The sequence below is a fragment of the Apodemus sylvaticus genome, chromosome 1, assembly GCF_947179515.1.
Source record: "Apodemus sylvaticus chromosome 1, mApoSyl1.1, whole genome shotgun sequence".
Lineage (NCBI taxonomy): Eukaryota > Metazoa > Chordata > Mammalia > Rodentia > Muridae > Apodemus > Apodemus sylvaticus.
In genome coordinates, this window is record NC_067472.1 from 108087015 (window position 1) to 108107791 (window position 20777).

The 20777-nt window shown below is 40.8% G+C and overlaps 1 protein-coding gene across 1 annotated transcript in view; it reads right to left on the reverse strand.

Annotated features, from left to right (window-relative positions):
• Positions 1-20468, reverse strand: part of Pak1 (p21 (RAC1) activated kinase 1) — a 123770-nt gene extending 103302 nt beyond the window's left edge. Inside the window, 2 exon segments of the mRNA XM_052158304.1 lie at positions 9550-9646; positions 20047-20468. The gene's annotated coding sequence lies outside the window, so the exon portion shown is untranslated.
• Positions 20469-20777: the final 309 nt, after the last annotated feature.

Sequence of the window (20777 nt, forward strand, 5' to 3'; positions counted from 1 at the left end):
TAAAATATACATTCAAGATCCCTAATGAAATGGTCCCTTATCCACCATTACAATTTTGAAACTGGTACTGTCAGCTTACCCAGCATCTATTCCTGTCTTCTTTCTTTGTAAGGGAGTCCTCAAGTCTTATCATCCCTTATCAGTAGCAAGGAAGTAATGTGAATCACTTTGAGAATTTATAAAACAAATTTAGGCCCCATATTCTGACTTTAGCCTGGGATGTGGTTCAAAAATTAGCGTTTTGCCAGGCATGCTGGCCCATATTTATAATCTGAATGCTCCAGAAGCAGGGGTAGAAGGAGGCAGAAGCAAGGTGATCTGGAGTTTCAGCTCAGAGAGTCACCCCTGACCACCTAGCAAGAATTTAGGGCCAGCCTAAGCAATGTGAGACCATGTCTCAAAAGATCAAAAGCAAGAAAAAAGAAATTACCTTTTGAAAACCATACTATCCTTGGGAAAAAGTGATCTGATCTCCAACTAAGAGATAGGCGTTGATTATATAAGCAAATCAGGCCTATTAATTCCATTTTTGCCAGTAATTAATTCCTGGATAGTGATTAAGTTTAACCAACCAGCATGTGCTATGTCCCTGGAAATTTGTAATTCAAGAGCTAGGCAAGTACAATTTGATTCTATAGAAGGTTTTGTGAAGTGGGGGGAGAGTCCACTTTAGGAGGCCAAAAAGATGGTTCAGTAGTAAAAACACTTGTTCTTACAGAGGATCCTGGTTCAATTCCCAGCACCAGACTAAATTAGTGGCTAGACTGCAAGTATTCATAATTTCTGCACACACACAAACTCATTCATGTTCTTTCTCTTTCTCCCTTCTCTCCCCCCAACTCCTACCTCCCATTGCTGGTTTCAGCCAGTTTACTAAACCAACATAGGCACAAAGAAGGTAGCATAAGCATGATATAAATGCCAACAAAATTTATAAAAAATTTAAGTAAGGTTTTGTACTAATAGGATTTCAGATTTAGTAACAGAAAAAATGCACTAGCACCTGAATACTCTCTATAACCAATATGAAAACTAGCTTTCTCAAATCTATTTCAATCTCCTAGGTACTACAGAGTTTGGGGAAATAAAATTAGATTGGTTATACTCTCTTATGAGTATAATTTAAGTTTGCCAAGTAGAGAACTCTCAAACTAGATACCAATTTGGAACAAGATTAGATAAAGGATTAGACTGGACAGAGAACATTTTTCTGCAGAATGAACGGCAGCAGAGGCAGCACAACTCTAGATTTAGTTGTCATAGCAACAGCTCCCAGCAAAAACTACCATTCTTAGGCGTTCAATTCTTAAATGCAATCTAAAATGTGGATATTAGCCAAAAAAAAAAAAAAAAAAAAAAAAAAAAGGATAGAATACTCAAAACCCAGTCCACAGAATTCAAAAAGTTCAACAAGCTGAAGGGCCTAAGTAAGGATGCCTCAGTCCCACTTGGGTGGAAGAAGAACGCAATCACAAGTGGGGAGGGAAGGACTTGGGAAGGAGAGTGGACAGTGTGGGGTTGTTGTGGGGGAGAGGGCAACCTGATCTGGTACTAGGTGAGAAAAAAGGACTGAAGCTCTGAGGGCCAGCAGAAAGAATAGAAAGAGGCAACCTGGGGAGATAGGAGGTTAGGAGGGACCCTCCAGAATTCACCAGAGACCTGGGAGGTGAGAAGACTCTCAGGACTCAAAGGGTTACATGAAATGCCAACAATAAGGAGAGGGAACTTATAGAGCTCCCCTCCAGCAGGAAGACAGGGCATCAAATGAGGGAGGGGTTGCCATCCCACAGTCACAACTCTGACCCATAATTGTTCTGTCTGAAAGAACTAAAGGAATGGAAATGGAGAGGAGCCTGAGGAAAAGAAGGTCCAGAGACAGACCCAAAGTGAGATCCAGCTCAAGGGGAGGTCCCAAGGCTCCATTACCAAGTATATGGAGCGCTCACAAAAAGGGACAGAGTATGACCGCAATCCAGAAGACCCAACAAGCAGCTGAAAGAGTCAGATGCAGATATTTGCACCCAACCAATGGACAGAAGCTGCTGATCCCTGTGGTTGAATTAGGGAAAGGTGGAAAGAAGCTGAGGAGGAGGGTGATCCTGTAGGAGGACCAGCAGTCTCAACTAATCTGGATGCCTGAGATCTCTCAGACACTGGACCACCAAACAGGCAGCATACACCAGCTGATATGAGGCCCCCAACACATACACAGCAGAGGACTGCCAGGTCTCTGTTCAATCAGAAATAATGCACCCTCAAGAGACTGGAGGCCCCAGGGAGTTTAAAGGTCAGGTAGGGTTGGGGGTGGGGGTGGGAACATCTTTGTGGAGACAGGGGTAGAGGGAGGTATGGGATGTAGAACAGTAGGAGGGTAGAGGGGGGCTTGGGGGCTGGGGGATTGGGGTGGAATAAAATCCGGAGTGTATAATAATAATAATAGTAATAGTAATAGTAATAGTAATAATAATAAATAGTTTATTCAAAGAAATTCAACCTGGATGCATTTTTTTTCTTCAGATTTCTTTTTTCAGTGCAGAACCTTTTGTATGCCAGACGAATGCTATATCATTGAGCTGCATCCTTAGCCATCAGAAATAGTCTTTAACCCCTCTCTCAAAACCTGTAAGGAATACATGTTGCTTGAAATTGCTAGAACTGATCCTGTTACTTCCCTCAATTAATTAGTAAGGATACTGATAAGCAACCCCATACTAAAAATAACACAATATATACTATCATATTCCCAAAACACCTGGTCCATATCTTTGCATCAAGTCTTTAGTGTAGTATGCCCCCTCACAATCAGGAAACCTGCATAAAAAGGAATTGATCACAGAGGAAAAGAAGAAAAGAAACTTGACAAAAATAAGTGAGCACTGAAGAAATGGATCGTGGATAAGAGACAGGAAGGATTATCTCGTATAAAGAACAATCTTCATAGAGGCAGGAAGGCACCCCATGCCCCTGAGGACTACACTGACAAACTCATTTCTTACAATTTGGAATGATGCCACAACACATACCAGTTTTTGTTCAATAAATTAAAGTTGAATCCAAATGGTATTTACTAATATTTACTAAGTCTTCAAAACTGTTAAAAAAGAAAAAAACCATACTGTGAGCTATGGAAAAGTTTTTCACAACAAAGATTATGTTTTCCTCAATTTTTAGAAGCAAGTGAGATGCTGGTTGTTTTTTAGAGAAGCAAGTAGCTCTGGGACTCACTATATAGTTAAAGACACTCTCAACTCCTGATCCTCCTGCCTCCATCTCACTAAGTACTGGGATTACAGATGTACACCATCGCATCATTCTGAAGGTTTACAATGCAAAGGAAACAAAGATACATGAAATAATCAGACATAATTCAAGAACTATTTTTGCTACAATTTATTTTGTGTGTGCAAGCATGTGTGTGTGTGTGTATATCTGTGTGTGTCTGTGTGTGTCTGGGGGGGGGCACACAGGTGCCATAACACACATGTGGAAATTGAAGGAAAAGTCATGGGAGCTAGTTCTCTCATGTGGATCCTGAGGTTAAACTCAAGTTGTGGGGCTTGGCAGCAAGTACCTTTATGCATTGAACCATTGAACCAGCCCAAACCTTTTTAAAAAGTGAAAATTCATATAAAGAACTGTAAAGAAAAAAATGATAATTCATTATCTAAACCTAGATGATATTTAGGAAACATTCCTTCTAGAAAATCCATTGAGCCCCTGGGCAGAGTGGCACAAGCCATTAATCCCAGAATTTGGGAGGCAAAGGCAGGTGAATCTCTATGAGTTCAAGGCCAGCCTAGCCTACATAGTGAATTCCAGGTCAACCAAGGGTACATAAAAACTGTTTCAGAAGGAGACACACACACAGAGAGAGAGAGAGAGAGAGAGAGAGAGAGAGAGAGAGAGAGAGAGAGAGCACGAGAGAGAACACGAGAGAGAGAGAGAGAGAGAGAGAGAGAGAGAGAGAGAGAGAGAGAGAACACGAGAGAACATATGTATTAAGTATCTATGAGTACATTAAAAACTGTTCCATAAAATGATAAGGATATATAGCTCAGTTGCTAGAGGCCTGCCTAGCATGCACGAGGCTCTGGGTTTAATCCCCAGAGGTGCCATAACACACATGTGGAAATTGAAGGAAAAGTCATGGGAGCTAGTTCTCTCATGTGGATCCTGAGGATAAACTCAAGTTGTGGGGCTTGGCAGCAAGTACCTTTATGCATTGAACCATTGAACCAGCCCAAACCTTTTTAAAAAGTGAAAATTCATATAAAGAACTGTAAAGAAAAAAATGATAATTCATTATCTAAACCTAGATGATATTTAGGAAACATTCCTTCTAGAAAATCCATTGAGCCCCTGGGCAGAGTGGCACAAGCCATTAATCCCAGAATTTGGGAGGCAAAGGCAGGTGAATCTCTATGAGTTCAAGGCCAGCCTAGCCTACATAGTGAATTCCAGGTCAACCAAGGGTACATAAAAACTGTTTCAGAAGGAGACACACACACACACACACACAGAGAGAGAGAGAGAGAGAGAGAGAGAGAGAGAGAGAGAGAGAGAGAGCACGAGAGAGAACACGAGAGAGAGAGAGAGAGAGAGAGAGAGAGAGAGAGAGAGAGAGAGAACACGAGAGAACACGAGAGAACATATGTATTAAGTATCTATGAGTACATTAAAAACTGTTCCATAAAATGATAAGGATATATAGCTCAGTTGCTAGAGGCCTGCCTAGCATGCACGAGGCTCTGGGTTTAATCCCCAGAATCACATAACCTGATCCCCAAAATCACATAACCTGAACCTGCTGTTGTACCAGCAATCTCCACACTTGTTAAAGGTAGGAAGATCCTTAGCTACACAGTGAGAGTTCAAGGACAGCCTAGGCTACAAGAGACTACTATCTCCAACAACAACAAAACAAAACAAAACAAAAAAATCACGCACCCCCCTTGGTACTCAGGATACTTCAAGGTAGCAAGGCCTTGGACTTCACAAGGCTTGAATCCTAACTGAAGGAGAATTTAGAAGACAGGTTTCAAGCACGGAACTATAAATTAAAGCAAGGTTGTTTTTGATCATTCCAGCCGCTTCTTTAACCTGGAATGACAGCTTTAGTTGAGCATTTGTTATGTGTCAGAACCTGCTAAGTGTTACATAATGTAATTTCTACTCCATGTATCCTAATGCAAACCTATGAAGCAGGTACAACTTTGGTAAAGAAACTAAAACTACTGAATTTAGCATTCCCATAGCACTTAGTTAAGAAATGGCAGCATCACAGCTTTCAGAGATAGGTCAGGGGCACAGGCTTAACTGCTACATGAAACACAGAGGATTAAGTTTAAATAGACATCTTTGATGAAGTATGAGATATGGAATAAATTTGGCACGAGCCCTTTGTGTTTTTTGTTTGTTTTGTTTGTTTACTTGTCTTTCTAACATAGAATGAGAAACTAAGCTTCCCAGATAAAAACAGCATGTTCAGCTTATGGTTTCTATGGTTTCAAGAACAGTATGAAAAGGTGTCTAGTCCAACTATTAATGAAAAGATATCCTGAAGGCTGCTACTATGGAGCTCTTACTCACCAACCAGGACCAAGTGTGTCCAGGGTGTCACTAGGGGCATATTAGCATTACATTAATTGGTAGAAACAGCTGTAGCACAAACCTCCAGCAGACAGAAGACCAAAGGCACAGGGAACAAAAGGAGAGCTGGAAAGCAACGATTGGCTGACCTGGCCCTGGCTAGGTCAGTGGAGGCTTTTGGTCCCGTTGCATTTCTAAGTTCTCATGAATGTGGACGGTCAGGCAGCAGCCCCAGGCCTTTCTCATTTCCATCTCAAGCTCCAGGAAGAATTTCAATGAGACCAAGAGCCACCAAAGCAGAAAACAGATTCTGAATATTAAAGCACATACTAGGCAGGAACAAAAGAAAGAATAAGAGGTTTTCCATTTGGACCTAACAACATAACAGTTCACCAAACACATGCTATACACACTCTGAACCATACAGTACCAAATCACTTCAGTTATTTCTCACTTCTTCCTTGGTCACTATGCATTTATCAAGCACCACAGGAACACAACATAATTGCAGTCTCAGAACTGTAACTAACAGAACTATCAAACACTAGAGGGATTCTTGTTATCCAAGGATAAGTAGTACTCAAAATATCACTTAAAGTTAATCAGAATTTCTAGTATACCTCCCTCCTCCTGCCAAAAACAAACAAAAATTTGTTAGAGAAGAGTTTTAATAATCTAGCAAAATAAATCAAAATCAATTTTTCATCATTACTAAAACGTATATTTGCCACTAATAAAAAATCTTCAAGAACATCTGTCATTTCACATTTAGTTTCCAAAATATGTGTATAAGATCAGTTTTATAAAAATATTCAAGAACTTCACCAATTTTCCCCCAGGATACGCTTAATTCTTTATTATTTAAATAGATGTCTTCTGACTCTCCAGTTATTTTATTGCACACATTCATCTTCCTCCCAGTTGTATTTCAATTTTCAGCTTAAACATACTAACTACATACAATCCCTTCAGCTTTAAAGCAGTTCAACCCTATCTGGTTCTCACCTGTCAGGGTTTGTGTGGCTTAAGCCAGCTTCCAGAATCACTGTATCTCACTTCACAAAATTCTTCCATCTCCATTTAGAATCTGCCATATTGTTAGATGTTCATGATCTTGCCATTAAAAGGCACTTACTGACAAAATGAGTAAGAACAGACTTAATGGAGAGCAGAAAGGAATGTGTGGGTGCTGATTAATTTTTTTAAACAATTGAACTATTCTATATATCTAACAATAATACTAAAACAGGCCTCCAATTTTTGGGCTCGAGCAATCTTCCTGCCTCATTCTTTCAAGTAGCTATGACTATTAAGTGCATATATGCAGTAACACCCAGCAAAGACTATTTTTAAATGATATGTTATTTACTTATTTGTGTTTATATGTGTCTTCAGGCTGGTCAGGGAGCCTCTTGTAAGTACTGAGGCATTTGCCCAGCCCAGGAGGCTCTTTAAAGGAAGGAATTTAACAAGAATGGCAAAGGCTAAAAGGTCCAGTAATCCAAGAATGAAAAAGGAATTCTACAACTATTAGCATCACAGAAAGAGAAACATCCAGGACTCAAGAGAACACACCAATACCAATGAAGTGGCACTGGTTCAAAACAAACCTGAATCTGACCAGGTTTCTGGGGCTATGGCTCAATGCTACAGCTCTTGTCTAACATTTGTGAGGTTCTGGTTAGAAAAAAAGGGAGTCTCGGAAGGAGGAAAGAAAAAGAGAAAGAATAGAGAAAAGCGGAGACAGAGTTGGCCTATTAAATCCTGCTATAGATTTATAAGAAATAAAAGGTGGTACTAGGATACAAAATCTAAGTGAATAACCCATCAGAACAATGTTGTTTCTTCAAATAAATTGAAATGATGGCAAAAGAGATTGAGAGGATTGATTTGAATGAAAAATGTGCCCCATTTGAATGCTTGGTGGTGCTGCTTGGAGACTCATAGGAGATGTAGCCTTGTTGGAGGAAGTGTGTCACTGAAGCAGGCTTTAAGAGTTAAAAGACAGTGATTTGTAGTTTGCTCTATCTGCTTCAAGCTTATGGTTCTAGATTTGAGTTCTCAGCTTCTTGATCCTGCTTACCATGTCTACTGCCTCCACTCCACCAGCATGGACTCTAACCCTCTTGAACTGTAAACCCAAATAAACTTTCTTCTATAATTTGCCTTGGTGTAACCGAAAAGCATTAATACAAGGGAAACTTGGAAATGATGAGACATCAAAAAGATAAAACAACCTTATGCAAACCTTATCTGGAATCTTTTGAGGGACAGGGGGGCAAGACTTCACTATGTAAAACTGGTTGGCCTCAAACTCAAAAGAGTTTCACCTTCCTCTGCCTCCCCTGTGCTAGAGTTAATAGCATGTATCACCACATCCAGCTCCTTATCTAGATTTTGCCTCAAACCACTTAAATCTCAGGTAGTTCTAAGACTTAGTCTGAAAAACAGCTCTAGGTTTTTTGGTAGGGTTGTTTAGTGTTCCATTTGGATTTTATTGTTTTGTTTTGTGGTTCTGGGGACTGAACTCAGAGTTTTACTTATACTAGGCCCTCAACCCCAGATCTGTTTGCTGTTGCTGTTATTTAGTTGGGGCTCTTGTTTGATTGATTGATTGTTTGTTTGTTTGTTTGTTTGCTTGTTTTAATGTTCATTGGTTTTCAACCTCCATGTATGTCTGTAAAAAGGTGTTGGATCCACTGGAACTTGAGTTACAGACAGTTGTGAACTGCCATGTGGATGCTGGGAATTGAACCCTTGTCCTCTGAAAGAACAGCCAACGCTCTTTACTGCTGAACCATCGTTCCAACCCCAGATTTGTTAATTTAAAAGAAGAAAGTTAAATAAAATTAACCCAGGTGTAGTGCTGGCTGGCTGTAATCCCAGCATTCTGGAAGCTAAAGCAGGAGGATCTAGATTGCAAGGCAAGGCCAAACTAAAATACACAGAGACACCTTGTCAAAGAGAAAAAGAAGCTTGACTTTTCTTGAAAATACTAATTTAAAAGAACTTCCAATTTTGAAGCCTTGCCTTGAATAAAAGACCTGATCCCAGAACATAACTGCAAATGTAATTGTAAAGTTCATATCTAGCATATGTGCACACAGAAAACAAAACACAAAACTAACTGCCACCTAGATGGTCAACAAACCTACAAAGGCCTCAATTACATGTAATTCCTCAATTCATGAAATGAAATATTCAGAATGGCCAAACAGCTAGGGGTGTACTTGAATTGTCACTCTTAGATGTGATCAGGAGAGCCTTCAACTTTTACTCATTTCAGAGATATTTGTACTAAATGGTTATCTATTTAGCAACCCATCATCTTTCAGACAGGTATTAAAATAACCTTTTCTTAGCACTGTGAATACACACTTATTAAGAAGAAGCAAGAAAAAACTCCCAAGAGTGGGAGGAGCTCCAAGGGAGAAATACACAAGAATTCTTTTATGTTTGTTGAGCTGGAAAAAATAACTAATGTTCTTACTCAAGAAGTCACATGGGGGGGCTGGAGAGATGGCTCAGTGGTTAAGAGCACAGACTGCTCTTCTGAAGGTCCTGAGTTCAAATCCCACATAGTGGCTCACAATCATCTGTAACAAGATCTGACACCCTCTGCTGGTGTGTCTAAAGACAGCTACAGTGTACTTACATATAATAAATAAAAAAAAAAAAAGTCACATGGGCTACAGTATATGCTGGCTCCACTTTCATTCACTCAGTGTACAAAATGTTACTGAATACCTACTGTATGCCAGGCTTAAGCACAACAGTTAACAGACAGGGAAACCTATTTATTATTTTCAAGAAAAGTCAAGTTCCTGCAGTAATTCCAGCACTTGAGAGGTGGGGACAGACAGATCAAGGAGTTCAAGGTCATTTTTAGCTACACAACCAGTTCAAGGCAGTCTAAGCTACATAAGACCCAGTCTCAAAAACAAACAATAAGGTGGTTACCTTATTCTCTTTTAAATAGCCATCCTTCAAAGAGACAAGTCTTTGGTTCCAGCAGGGCACAAACCAAATAAAACCAGAATAGCAAATAAGTGTGTTTCTGTGAAAACAAATATTAATATTAAAAGTATCTAATGGTAAAATAATAACATTTACAACTTATTTTGAAATTTTTCGAAATAATATGTAATAGGTTAGGCATATGGGAGCTGTGCATAAGCATCTTCTCCAAGATTGAAACATTTCATCCTACAGGAAGTTCCTAAAACCAAAAGGTAAATGTCTTAAAATAGATTCTGGAAGTCCCTGAAATTGGCTAGATTTACTAGGCTCCTCCCTGCCTGAGTAAGCAATAAAAGCTGAGAGTCCTCCTCAGACAGAAGGAAGCTGAGCAGCAAAAAAGACTCTAAACCTAGACCAACTTGCCTGAAAGAAGCAGAAACCAGCGGAGCTGCCTAAAAGAGGTTGAGCCCAGAGCCCCTCAGGAGGGATACTGGACAAGCTGTTGAGCTGCCTGCAGGCTGTGCAGTGTGCTTCAGGTTTCCCAGCATGTTTGTGAGCTATCACCCATGTTAGGTGGGCCTTGGTCCTGCTGCTGGTTTTAAGTCATTACTACTCCTGTAAGTACCCCTTCATGTATAGGCCTGTAAATAACTAAGGGTTTTTACAGCATATGGGCATCTTGGAAGTCAGGAGCCAAGGAATACCACAAAACCACACCATGAGGAACAAACCTCACAAAAGAGATTTATTGGGAGAAAACCAGAATGGGCTGCTGCCTCTGACTGGAAACAGAAACAGGAGGCTAATGGAGGGGAAGGCTTTTATAGGGTTTTTGGAACAAGGGCTGTGAGCTTAAGGGGAAAGTATGAAACAGTAGGAAGCTCTAGGTCAAGCCAGAAGGCTGATGTTTTTCATTTGGCCTATGTCTTGGGCTTGGAGTCAAATCAAGGTCAGAGTGCTCTTTCCTTGGCCCTTTACCCTACAGTAACTCAAAAAAAAAAAAAAAAAAAACAACTCCTCACTGGTTCTTCAAGTTGAACTTTAGTGGTATCTGTATTTTCTTCTGTCTGTAGGATCCCTATCTAGGGTGAGGAAACAGAAGTTGTAGCTCCCTGGAAAAGCTTTGTGTTGCATAACAAGTGCTCATGAACATCTATATACATGAATATACACATATGTATGCCTTTACAAGTCCATGTGTGAGAGAGTAAAACTGCTAAAGAAACTTGGACTTTCAAAAGTATATCATTACAGATTTTTCCACTCTATCTACCTGTTTTTTTGTTTCCTTTTATGTTACTACTTTAGAGGTATCATCTTCCATTATTCAAATCTATTCTGAGAATTGGGGAGTATAGCTCAGTGCTACAGCAAGTGTTTGACACCGTAGGTTCAATTACCAAAACTAAAGAAAAAAAATTACTGGTGAAAAAAAAAAATGAACCCCTCAGATTCTGGGCTAATCATCTAATTCTAAGTATGATATTAAATGAAGAAAAATATAACAAAATAGTAATTCTCTAAGTGACAGGAAGAATCAAGAATTTGTCGAACTATACCAAATCTCTCAGCACTTATAACCCAATCTGAAAAAGAAAAATTCTTTGTTTGTTTTGTTTTTTAACACATCTCTCTATGTAGCCCTAGCTGGCCTGGAAACTGTATACCAGGCTGACCTTAAACTCACAGATAGCCACCTGTCTCCATCTCCCAAGTATTCAAAACAGGAAATAAACAAATTTAACAAATAAACAAACATTCAAAATTGGGGAGCTTAAGTAAATACACTAAAATTGGAAGAGTAATTAGCTGGCCATATTTTAGTTTATTAGCTCCTAGTTAGCAACTCCAACAGGGGAGTTAAGAGTCTGGAGATTAAGGAGAATTTTAAGAAATGCCCATAGAATATAAGGTAAGTGAACTTTAAGCCAAATGTGATAGCTCATGCTAATAATCCCAGTACTTGGAAGTTGAAAGCAATAAGACTGTGAATATATGAAACTCTTGTCTCAAAATAAAATAAAATAATCACAGACAGAAAGCTCCAACCACAAACTCCCAACCAACTAAGTACTAATACTAGTCAAGCACTTTGTAGCTTACAAAGTATACAAACCTAAATACTTGCCTGATCCTCAAACTCTGTAAAGGTGTAGGTCAGCAATGGTGCAATAAAAGAGGCATAAGCTCAAAGCTATACTGATCTGGCCTCAAATCTTAGCTATGCTGATTATAACCTTAGGCAATTCAATTAACCTCCCTGTTTTCTCTTCTATAAAATGAAGATAAAACAGCAACTGTCCTCACTAATCCAGATGACTGTTCAAAGAATAAAGGGAAGTCAGATTATAGTAAAAGTACCTTGTGTATTATATAAAAGGTGTTTCATCATCTGGTCCTTCTTTTTGTTCTCACCATTCCCTACACCCTATCCTCTATAGATACTAAACTACTCAGGACTCACCAAAAAAGCTTTTTGGTTTCTGACCCTCCTAATTGCTTTTTCAGGAAGGTCCTTCCTCTTCCCTTTCCACAGTTCCCATAGTATTAACCTCTGTCCATATTTCAGACCTCATCTGCAGTCTCATGTCCTTTAACACAGCCAAGCCTCCCCATTTCAAGTGGAGTAGATTCCCTTTTCACATCACATAGCACTTGCAAATATCTCATGTATAATTTTTGTCTCAATAGAAGGTAATTATATATATATACAGGTATGTTTCCCCCTAGACAATGCCTTGTACATAATGTAATTTGCAAATGAGTGAACTTCGGGTAGTAATAAATCATTCACTTTTAAATAACAAGACATTTATAGAGGCTATTCTTTTTGCAACCATGTTTGTATATTAGAATCATCTATAGACACTTAACTAAATAAGGCATAGCACAGTCAGTAAGTAGAGGCAGAAGGATCAGAAATTCAAAGTCATCTCTGCCACATTGCTAGAGGCCACCATGGGCCACATTAAACCCTGTCTTTAAAACATACAGCCAGGGGGTGGTGGTGCCTGCCTGTAATCCCAGCACTCTGGGAGGCAGAGGCAGGCAGATTTCTGAGTTCGAGGCCAGCCTGCTCTACAGAGTGAGTTCCAGGACAGCCAAGGCTATACAGAAAAACCCTGTCTTGAAAAAACAAACCCCCCCAAAAAAATAAAATATAAAAAATAAAAAATAAATAAAAAACCAAAAACACACATACACACACACCAACTTAAAATAAACCTAATTTAGAAGTAATTCAAGCATAATCAAAATAAAAAACCTCTACCAACACATAAGTTGTAAGTCTATTACTTTAACATCTTACACATCAACATCTTGCAAATCACTTTCACAAACATTAATTTAACAACTATGTTAAGAGTTTCTTCTCTTTTTTTAAACGAAGAGAGATTTAAGTAAATATCTAAGCTGCTTCTTGTGTAACTTCAAATTTGGTGCTCTCCTTTTTATACCCAATTCCTTCCCCTGGAAGTGACAGAAATGTTGCAGTAACATACAAAGAACTAAGAAGGCAATGGTTTAAATCAGGAGGACATAAACCTCAGCATTGTGGGAACCAGGTGGAAATAAAGAAAAGTTGAGCCTGAAGATCCAGTATGCACAGACAGAAAGAAGATGGTGGAAACAACACATACATCGGTCATTTATCATAACAAAAGATTCAAAAGGCAAAGTCTATAAAGAGAACAAACATCCTTGCCTACTTGGAATTTACTCAGTCTGAAAGGGAAAGAGAAACCTGAGAGGGCTGGAAACAGAAAGGGGAAGAAAGAAGAAAGCTCCCAAAGTAAGAATGGTTTCCCAAGGCTATATGCAAATTACTTAACCCTGACTCCAAGAATAAGAGCCAAGACATAATGGACTTGGATCAATTTTAGATAATTAATCAATACCCCACAAAATCATATTAATGAGGACCTGAAGAGATGGCTCAGAGGTCAAGAGCACTTGTAGAAGAACCTAACCTGGGTTAGGTTACTAACACCCACACAGGGGCTCACAGTAGGCTGTAACTCTAATTCTAAGGAATCTGAATCCCTGGCCTCTTCTGGCCTTCTTCAGGCACCAGGCACACCTGTGGTGCACATGCAGACACAACACTCATATATATACATAAACTAAAAATAAGTATTTTTAAAACAAAGAAAAAACTATTTTAAAACACAATAATCTGCCTTTAAAAAATAATAAATCATAGAAATGAGGTACTACTACAAGATCCTTTTTACAAGGGAATAAGTTGGTTGGTTGATTGGTTGTGATAGGGTTGTGATAGGCTCTGATTATGAGGCTGCCACTTTCAAACTCATTAAGTAGCCAAAGATGACCCTGAACTTGAATTTCCTACCTCTGAAATGCTGAATTACAGGCATGCAACATCATACCTGGCTTCATGTGGTACTGGGGATCAAACCTAGGTTTTCATATATGCTAGGCAAACATGCTATAAACTGAGCTACATCCCACCCCACAAAGGATAATCTAGAGGGTCATGTAAACATTCATGACATCAAAAACAGAAACATGAAAAAATAATTTAAAAAAAAAGAGGGTGAGACAGAAGAGCAAGTTATTCCTGAGAAAAGCCTTAGAACAAAGGCAGTGCTTAACATTAATAAATACATGAGGCAGAGGGGAGAAATACTATATTCAAGCTGCTATCATTAAGAACTTCATCAGTGGGCTGAAGAGATGGCTCAGCAGTTAAGTGTACTGACTGCTCTTTCGAAGGTCCTGAGTTCAAATCCCAGCAACCACATGGTGACTCACAACCATCTGTAATGAGATCTGACACCCTCTTCTGGTGTGTCTGAAGACAGCTGCAGTGTACTTACTAACAATAACAATAAATAAATCTTAAAAAAAAAATACTTCATCAGCAATTTTTTCCCCTCTAGCTCAAACTGTGTTCTTTAGTTCAGGGTTTCTTAGGGATAAGAAACTGAAATTAGGAAGTAACCTTAAACGATGTTTCTTACTATTCTAGAATCTAGAGTTCAAAAAGTCAATATAGTAGTGGCAAATGTAAAGTACTATATCTAGAATTTCAAAATGTGTTTCAGTCAATCAATATCCAGGCAATTGCTGATGATGCGCTTTTTAAGCATATCAACATTTCTATCATCCTCATCTCCTAACTCATAAAATGGGAATATAGGACCACTATGAAAACTGAAGAAAATGACACCTTAGAAGGATCTTTTCCCCACATGAATAATTAATAGTAAATGATGTGAAACTCCAATAGCAATATATTTATTTATAAAATATTCCTATGCCCCCATGTGTAAAAATTCAAGCAGCCTAGAAACTGAAAACAGCCCATGGCTGCTGGGGTCAGATAGATATGGACTGGAATTGAGATTTCTCATTTACATGCAGTGAAGATTTGAACAAGCTTGTTTCTTTTATCACTACAAGGCTCTGTTTCTTTATCTCTAAAATACCAGCAATTATCAATCATGGCTAGTCTGAGGGTTGGAAAGAAACCCACCTCCCACTTACTATAATTTAAAAACACCTACCACCTCTCCCAGCTTCAAAATGATTTTTGAAGTATGTTTACTAAAGTGATACTTGATTAACAACCTATCCATAAACTGGCAGTGGAGGTAGGGATCCACAAAGGCAGCTTTCTCTCTCACACCTTTACAATCAAACCCTTCTATTTATCTGTTCATTTTTTTAAAGATTTATTTATTTATTTATTATATGTAAGTACACTGTAGCTGTCTATGTTCATAAACTCCAGAAGAGGGTGTTAGATCTCATTTGGGATGGTTGTGAGCCACCATGTGGTTGCTGGGAATTGAACTCAGGACCTTTGGAAGAGTGGTCAGTGCTCTTAACCTCTGAGCCACCTCTCCAGCCCTTATCTGTTCATTTTAACATTCATTTCCTTAAGGGCTTAAGCCATACCCTATATAGAGGAGTATCTGCCCCAGCAAAAGTCTGGTACATAGTAAAGATGAACCTAATTACCGTTTATATGGTAAAGGGCAAATAAATGAAGCCACGTTCCCAAGAAGGATGTTAGGAAAGGAGAAAACCTGGCATGTTGTGTAAAACTAATAATAAAGTTGACAAAAACACTGGGCTGAAGAGATGGCTCAGTAAAGTGCTTCATACAAGCATGCGAACTTCAATTCAGATCCCCAGCACTTAGGTAACTGGGAGCAGTAGTATACCTGTAAGCCCAGCCCCAGGGAGGCAGAGTCAAGAGTACGCCGACAATTACTTCCAGTCAGTCTAACTGAGCCCTTAAACTTCAAGTTAGTGAGAGACCCAAGACTCAAAAAATAAGGTAGAGAAGCAATTGAGAAAGACACTCAACAGTGACTTCTGGCTCCACATAAGTGAACACAACATACCTGCATACATACAAGAAAATGTACATACACGTATATACACATGAAGACGAAGAGGAAGAAGAAGAACAACAATGTGAAGTTGGACAGTAGTGGCACATGCACTCATGAGGCAGAGGCTAGTAGACCTCTGAGTTTGAAGTCAGCCTGGTCTAGAGTGAGTTCTAGGATAGCCAAGGCTAAACAGAAAAACGTGCCTCAAAGGGGAAGAAAAAGGAAAAAAACAAAAAGTAACACAAATAAAGCACTTTTAGAGCTTCATAAAGAAGAGAAATTGTGTAGAATTAAGTAAGCCTTTACTAGAAAAAGACAAAAACCACGGGTGATCTGGAAGATAGTTTCAAGTTAAAACTCAAAAATCTGAGTGCTCATTTAGATTTGGAAAACCAAGCTACAAATTCAAGAAAGAATCCTGGCCTAGGATATTTCAGCAGTTTTCAGGTCATGGCTAAAACAATATTATAAATTGGGAAATCCTGTAGATTTTTTTTTCTATGGTAAAAAGACAGCAAAGCCAGGCATATATGCCTGTAATCTCAGCACTCAATAAGTTGAGACAGGAAGCTGGCACAGGTTTAAGGCCAGTCTGAGCTACACATAACCCCCCGCCCCTTGTCTCAAATAATACTAAAAAAATAAATAAATAAAAAGTAAACACAGAGAGGGAAGGAAGGTAATCTGGCTAAAGCAAAAATGAAAACCAAAAAAAAAAAAAAAAAAAAAGTTAAGATTCTTCTGGATTTGCAAATTGGAATGTGATTACTCTTCACTCAAAGTATTCTTCAACAAAATCCCAGTGCAGCAGCTGGCAGTAAGTAGGACTAAGTCATATTATTCATCTAACAAATATTGGAATGTCTGTGCTAGTTGTGGTTAGTCACTCTTCTAGGCAGTGAGCTTAAAGCAATGAACTTGAATAGAAAAATCTCCCAGGCCTCAAGCAGCTTTCATTCTGGTGGCAAGAGATAGACTGGAGGGAGGGGGTGTAAACAGAAGGGAATGTCAGGATAGAATAAGGAAGAAAAAATAAGGAAGAAAAGGGATGGGGGAAGAAATGAGGCAGAAGGGAGGACAGGGTGGTTTAAAAAAAAATCCATTAACTGTGTATCAATTTCTCAACCTTAATAAGCACCAGGATCATTTGGGGGGCCTAATAAAGCAGAGACGCCTAGGCTCCAACCCTAATTTTTTTTTGCAGGTTTCGGCTGAGACTCATTAATCTACTGACAAATTCCCAGATTATGCTGACACTGATGGTGCAAGGACCACACTTGTTAAAACTAATTGTTCCATCCAAAAGATTAGGTGACCTCGCTCATGGGTTTTACAGGACTTGTTTCACTCACTCACATACTTATTCATTCAAAGTTCTTATTCATTCAATGTACTCAAAGTACCAGGAACATTGCTAAATCTAAACATATCTTGACCTCAATTAATTCATAAAGACAGGCCTAGTGGCACAGGCCTGTAACTCCAGCTACTCAGAAGCTAGACAAAGAAAGATTCCAAGTTCAATGCCTGCCTAAGCAACTTAGGAAGGTCCTGTCTCAAAATAAAAAGTAGAGCTAATGAGATTGGTCAACAGGTAAAAAAAAAAAAAAAGCCCTTGCTTTAATGAACATACCTAGTAAGTTCCACCCCTGAAACTCACTGTGAAAAAAGAAAATTAATCATCTCCTGAAATCTGCCCTCTGACCTCCACAAAATTCCCACTAACACACACACACAGACAGAGAGAGAGAGAGAGAGAGAGAGAGAGAGAGAGAGAGAGATGATAACAAAGAGAAAGTTTAATAATATATAGAGCCGGTGCTGGCAAGAGAGAGAGAGAGAGAGAGAGAGAGATGATAACAAAGAGAAAGTTTAATAATATATAGAGCCGGTGCTGGCAAGATGGTTCATCAAGAAAAGGTGATTGCTGCCAAGTCTGATGACCTGAGTCTGATTCCCCAGGAAACAGAACCAGTTCCCAAATGGTACCTTCATATAAGTTACACCTCGAAATCATGCACTCACAACACAATAAATGAATAAAATGTTTAAAAAAAAAAAAAAGAAAGAAAGGGGGAACTCTAGTTTCATTCCTCAATATGTCAAAAAAAAAAAAAAAAATCACAGGCTGTTGAACCTTCTAATCTCCCAGTTAGGACACTAAAGGAGAATCACAAGTCCATTGCCTGAGCTACAGAATGAGTCCAAGGCTGGTCTTGTCTCAAAATTTAAAAACCTTCAGTGTAAGATAGGGGGCTAGGATGTAGAGCATCTGATCTCTAGTACCACAAAAAAGGAAGGAAGGAAGGAAGGAAGGATGGAAGGAAGGAAGGAAGGAAGAAGCGAGTAAGGGAGCTAAAGTTCAAAGAGAATGAAGAGGAAAGAAGAGGAACTATTTCTCAGAGGTCCAACAAAGAATTCTCTACAGGCAAAAAAAAAATGTAGGAAGTAGCCCTCCAGGAAAAGCAGCATACAGAAAAGAAATGAGAAGAAGAGGCAGAGGACAGGACACAGGAAGTCTAAGGATGCAAAAGCAGGCAATGGTCAGTTCTCCAGAAGTTTCTTATTTCATACTAAAAAGTCTGAAGCTAATCCCTCAACTGTGAAAAGGAGGTGAGAGGGTAGGAAGCACTACCAGGTTTTGTTTTACAAAGACCCCTCAAGGAGTGCATTTTCCTGCAAACCTAGCAAAAGGCCTCAAACAGGTACTCAGAAAATATATATTGAATTGAACTGGATAAGCTTTGTATCGAGTAAACTCTTACAGATGAAGGGCCACTTTCCCTACGGACTTGCTGTGGCCAGGACAAGACTTGTAAGACAGGTCCAGCAACCTCAATTACTGCACACCATTCCCTGTACAACTGGAGTCCCCCAGAGGACCTTCATTGTTTACATGTCTACCTCACCCACTAAACTTTGAGCTCTTGGTCTTGAGAGCAAAGACTACCAAGACCAACCATATTGATGTACTTGAAATCTGCACAGACTTTAGCAAGCAGCTTGAAACATTGTAGCACTACAGATTGTAGCAGTAATGTTGGATAAACAGATGAATAAATAAGTAAATTGATCAGGCCACGCCATGAGTTCATGTAGCAGGTAAAACTAGAATAAGCTTCAGGAAATGTCAGAGTCCTAGTTGCCAAAAACTTTGAGAGGTGGCTTCTAGTTAAGATGGGTTGTGTTCATGTGCACATAAGATTTGTTTCAACTGCAGACAGAATAAATCTCTGTGGGCCTCTGGGAGTCCCAGTGGGGAGAAGACTGTTATATCAGGAAGGAGGCAGAATGAATGCCAGCAAAGACTCTACAGTGGAGAAAATTCTTCAGTGGAATCTTGAAAGCTGAGTAGATTGCTAGCTAGCTGCTTATTTCTGAACTTTAAAAGCAAACTTCAGGAAAGAATAAGATAATTATCTAAGGGGTTTAACATAAGAAACTTAGGTTACAAGGTATTTTTTTAAAGCACCCAATAATTATCAAGTATTCTTCCAAAACCACTCACAGTATTGTTTACCTTTAAAAGACCCAAGATAGTGATAACTGGGATAATTCTGCCTTTGAAATAGACTAATAATGGGCGTGGAAAATAAAACTGTGATTCTCGTTCTTTCTAAGTCTGTGCGGAACTTCCCAAGTTACGGAGTATTCCTGGGGTGGGGGAGGGGTAGCACAAGTCATTTACTACCAATCTATTTTTTCCGAGGCGCTGAACCCGAAAAGTGATTCCCAAGCCGGGACCGACCACGGAGAATAAACCCTCATTGCTTCACTTAGCATCTGCGTCGCAGGCCAGTTTCAGCGTCTCAGGACCCCGAAGTTCGGGAGGGAGGCAGTCCGGGCCCGGGACTTACGGGCCCTCCCCAGCCGCAGCGCCCGCCCTCGGGGTCCCCAGAGCTCCGGCTTCGGGAACCTGCGGTCGCATAGGAGCTGACACAGGGGGCCTTTGTTGGCCCGAAGGGAGCGGTCGGCCTCGCGGGGCGGCGCCCGCCTCGGCTCACCTGGCGCCCCTGTCCGCCCTCCCCCAACTCCCCGCCCCCTCCCACTCCCGAGCGCCCTCCCCAGCCCCGCGCCCTCGCCGTGCCGCCGTGCTGCGGGGAGTCCCGTCGCGGGGGCCAGCCCTCACCTTCTGCGCTCGCTCCACTCCTCCTCTTTCTCCTCCTGGCGGCGGCCAAACCCGGAGAGAGCGCGGGAGTGTGAGCGGGCGGCCGCCCCGCGTTCTCCTCTTCGCGGCTCGCGCCGGGTTCCTTCAGGCCCGGGGTCTGGAGGGCGGGACGCTGCGGGCCGCGGGGAGCGGGAGGCGCGCCGGGACTATGAGGGGGCGGGGTGCGCTCGCTGAGGGGAGCCTTCTCTGAGGAGACTGTGGTGAGCGCGGGCTCTGAGGGGGCACAGGCGACTGTGAAAAGCCGGTGATAGCGGAGAGGACTCCGCACAGCCTAGAGGTGCAGAGGGATGGGAAGGCGTGGAGAGGCGGTGAGGAGCGCCCACCGTGCAGAGGTACCTTCGGCCCCGGTCGCAGCCTTGCTATTGTATGCAGCCCGGCTGGCTGCCGCCGCGCCCTACGACCCCGCCCAGGCCACGCCTCCTTCAGCTCGGGCCCGCCCCCTCCGTCCGGCCTCCGCCCCCCGCAGGTGGGAGGGGGCGGGGAGCGCCGGACAGACCCATGTGAACCAGGCCAACAGGGCCAGGGGGCGAGGTGGAGCGCTGGGATGACATCATCATCACTTGACGCCAGAGGCTAGGGAATCACCTGGCTGCCGCGTGACGTCATTGGGGCCGGGCGTCCGCTGTGAGCCGTTGCGGTCTCTCTTTGAAGCGGCCTTTTTCCATGAAATGTGGATGCTCTGTAAGATGATT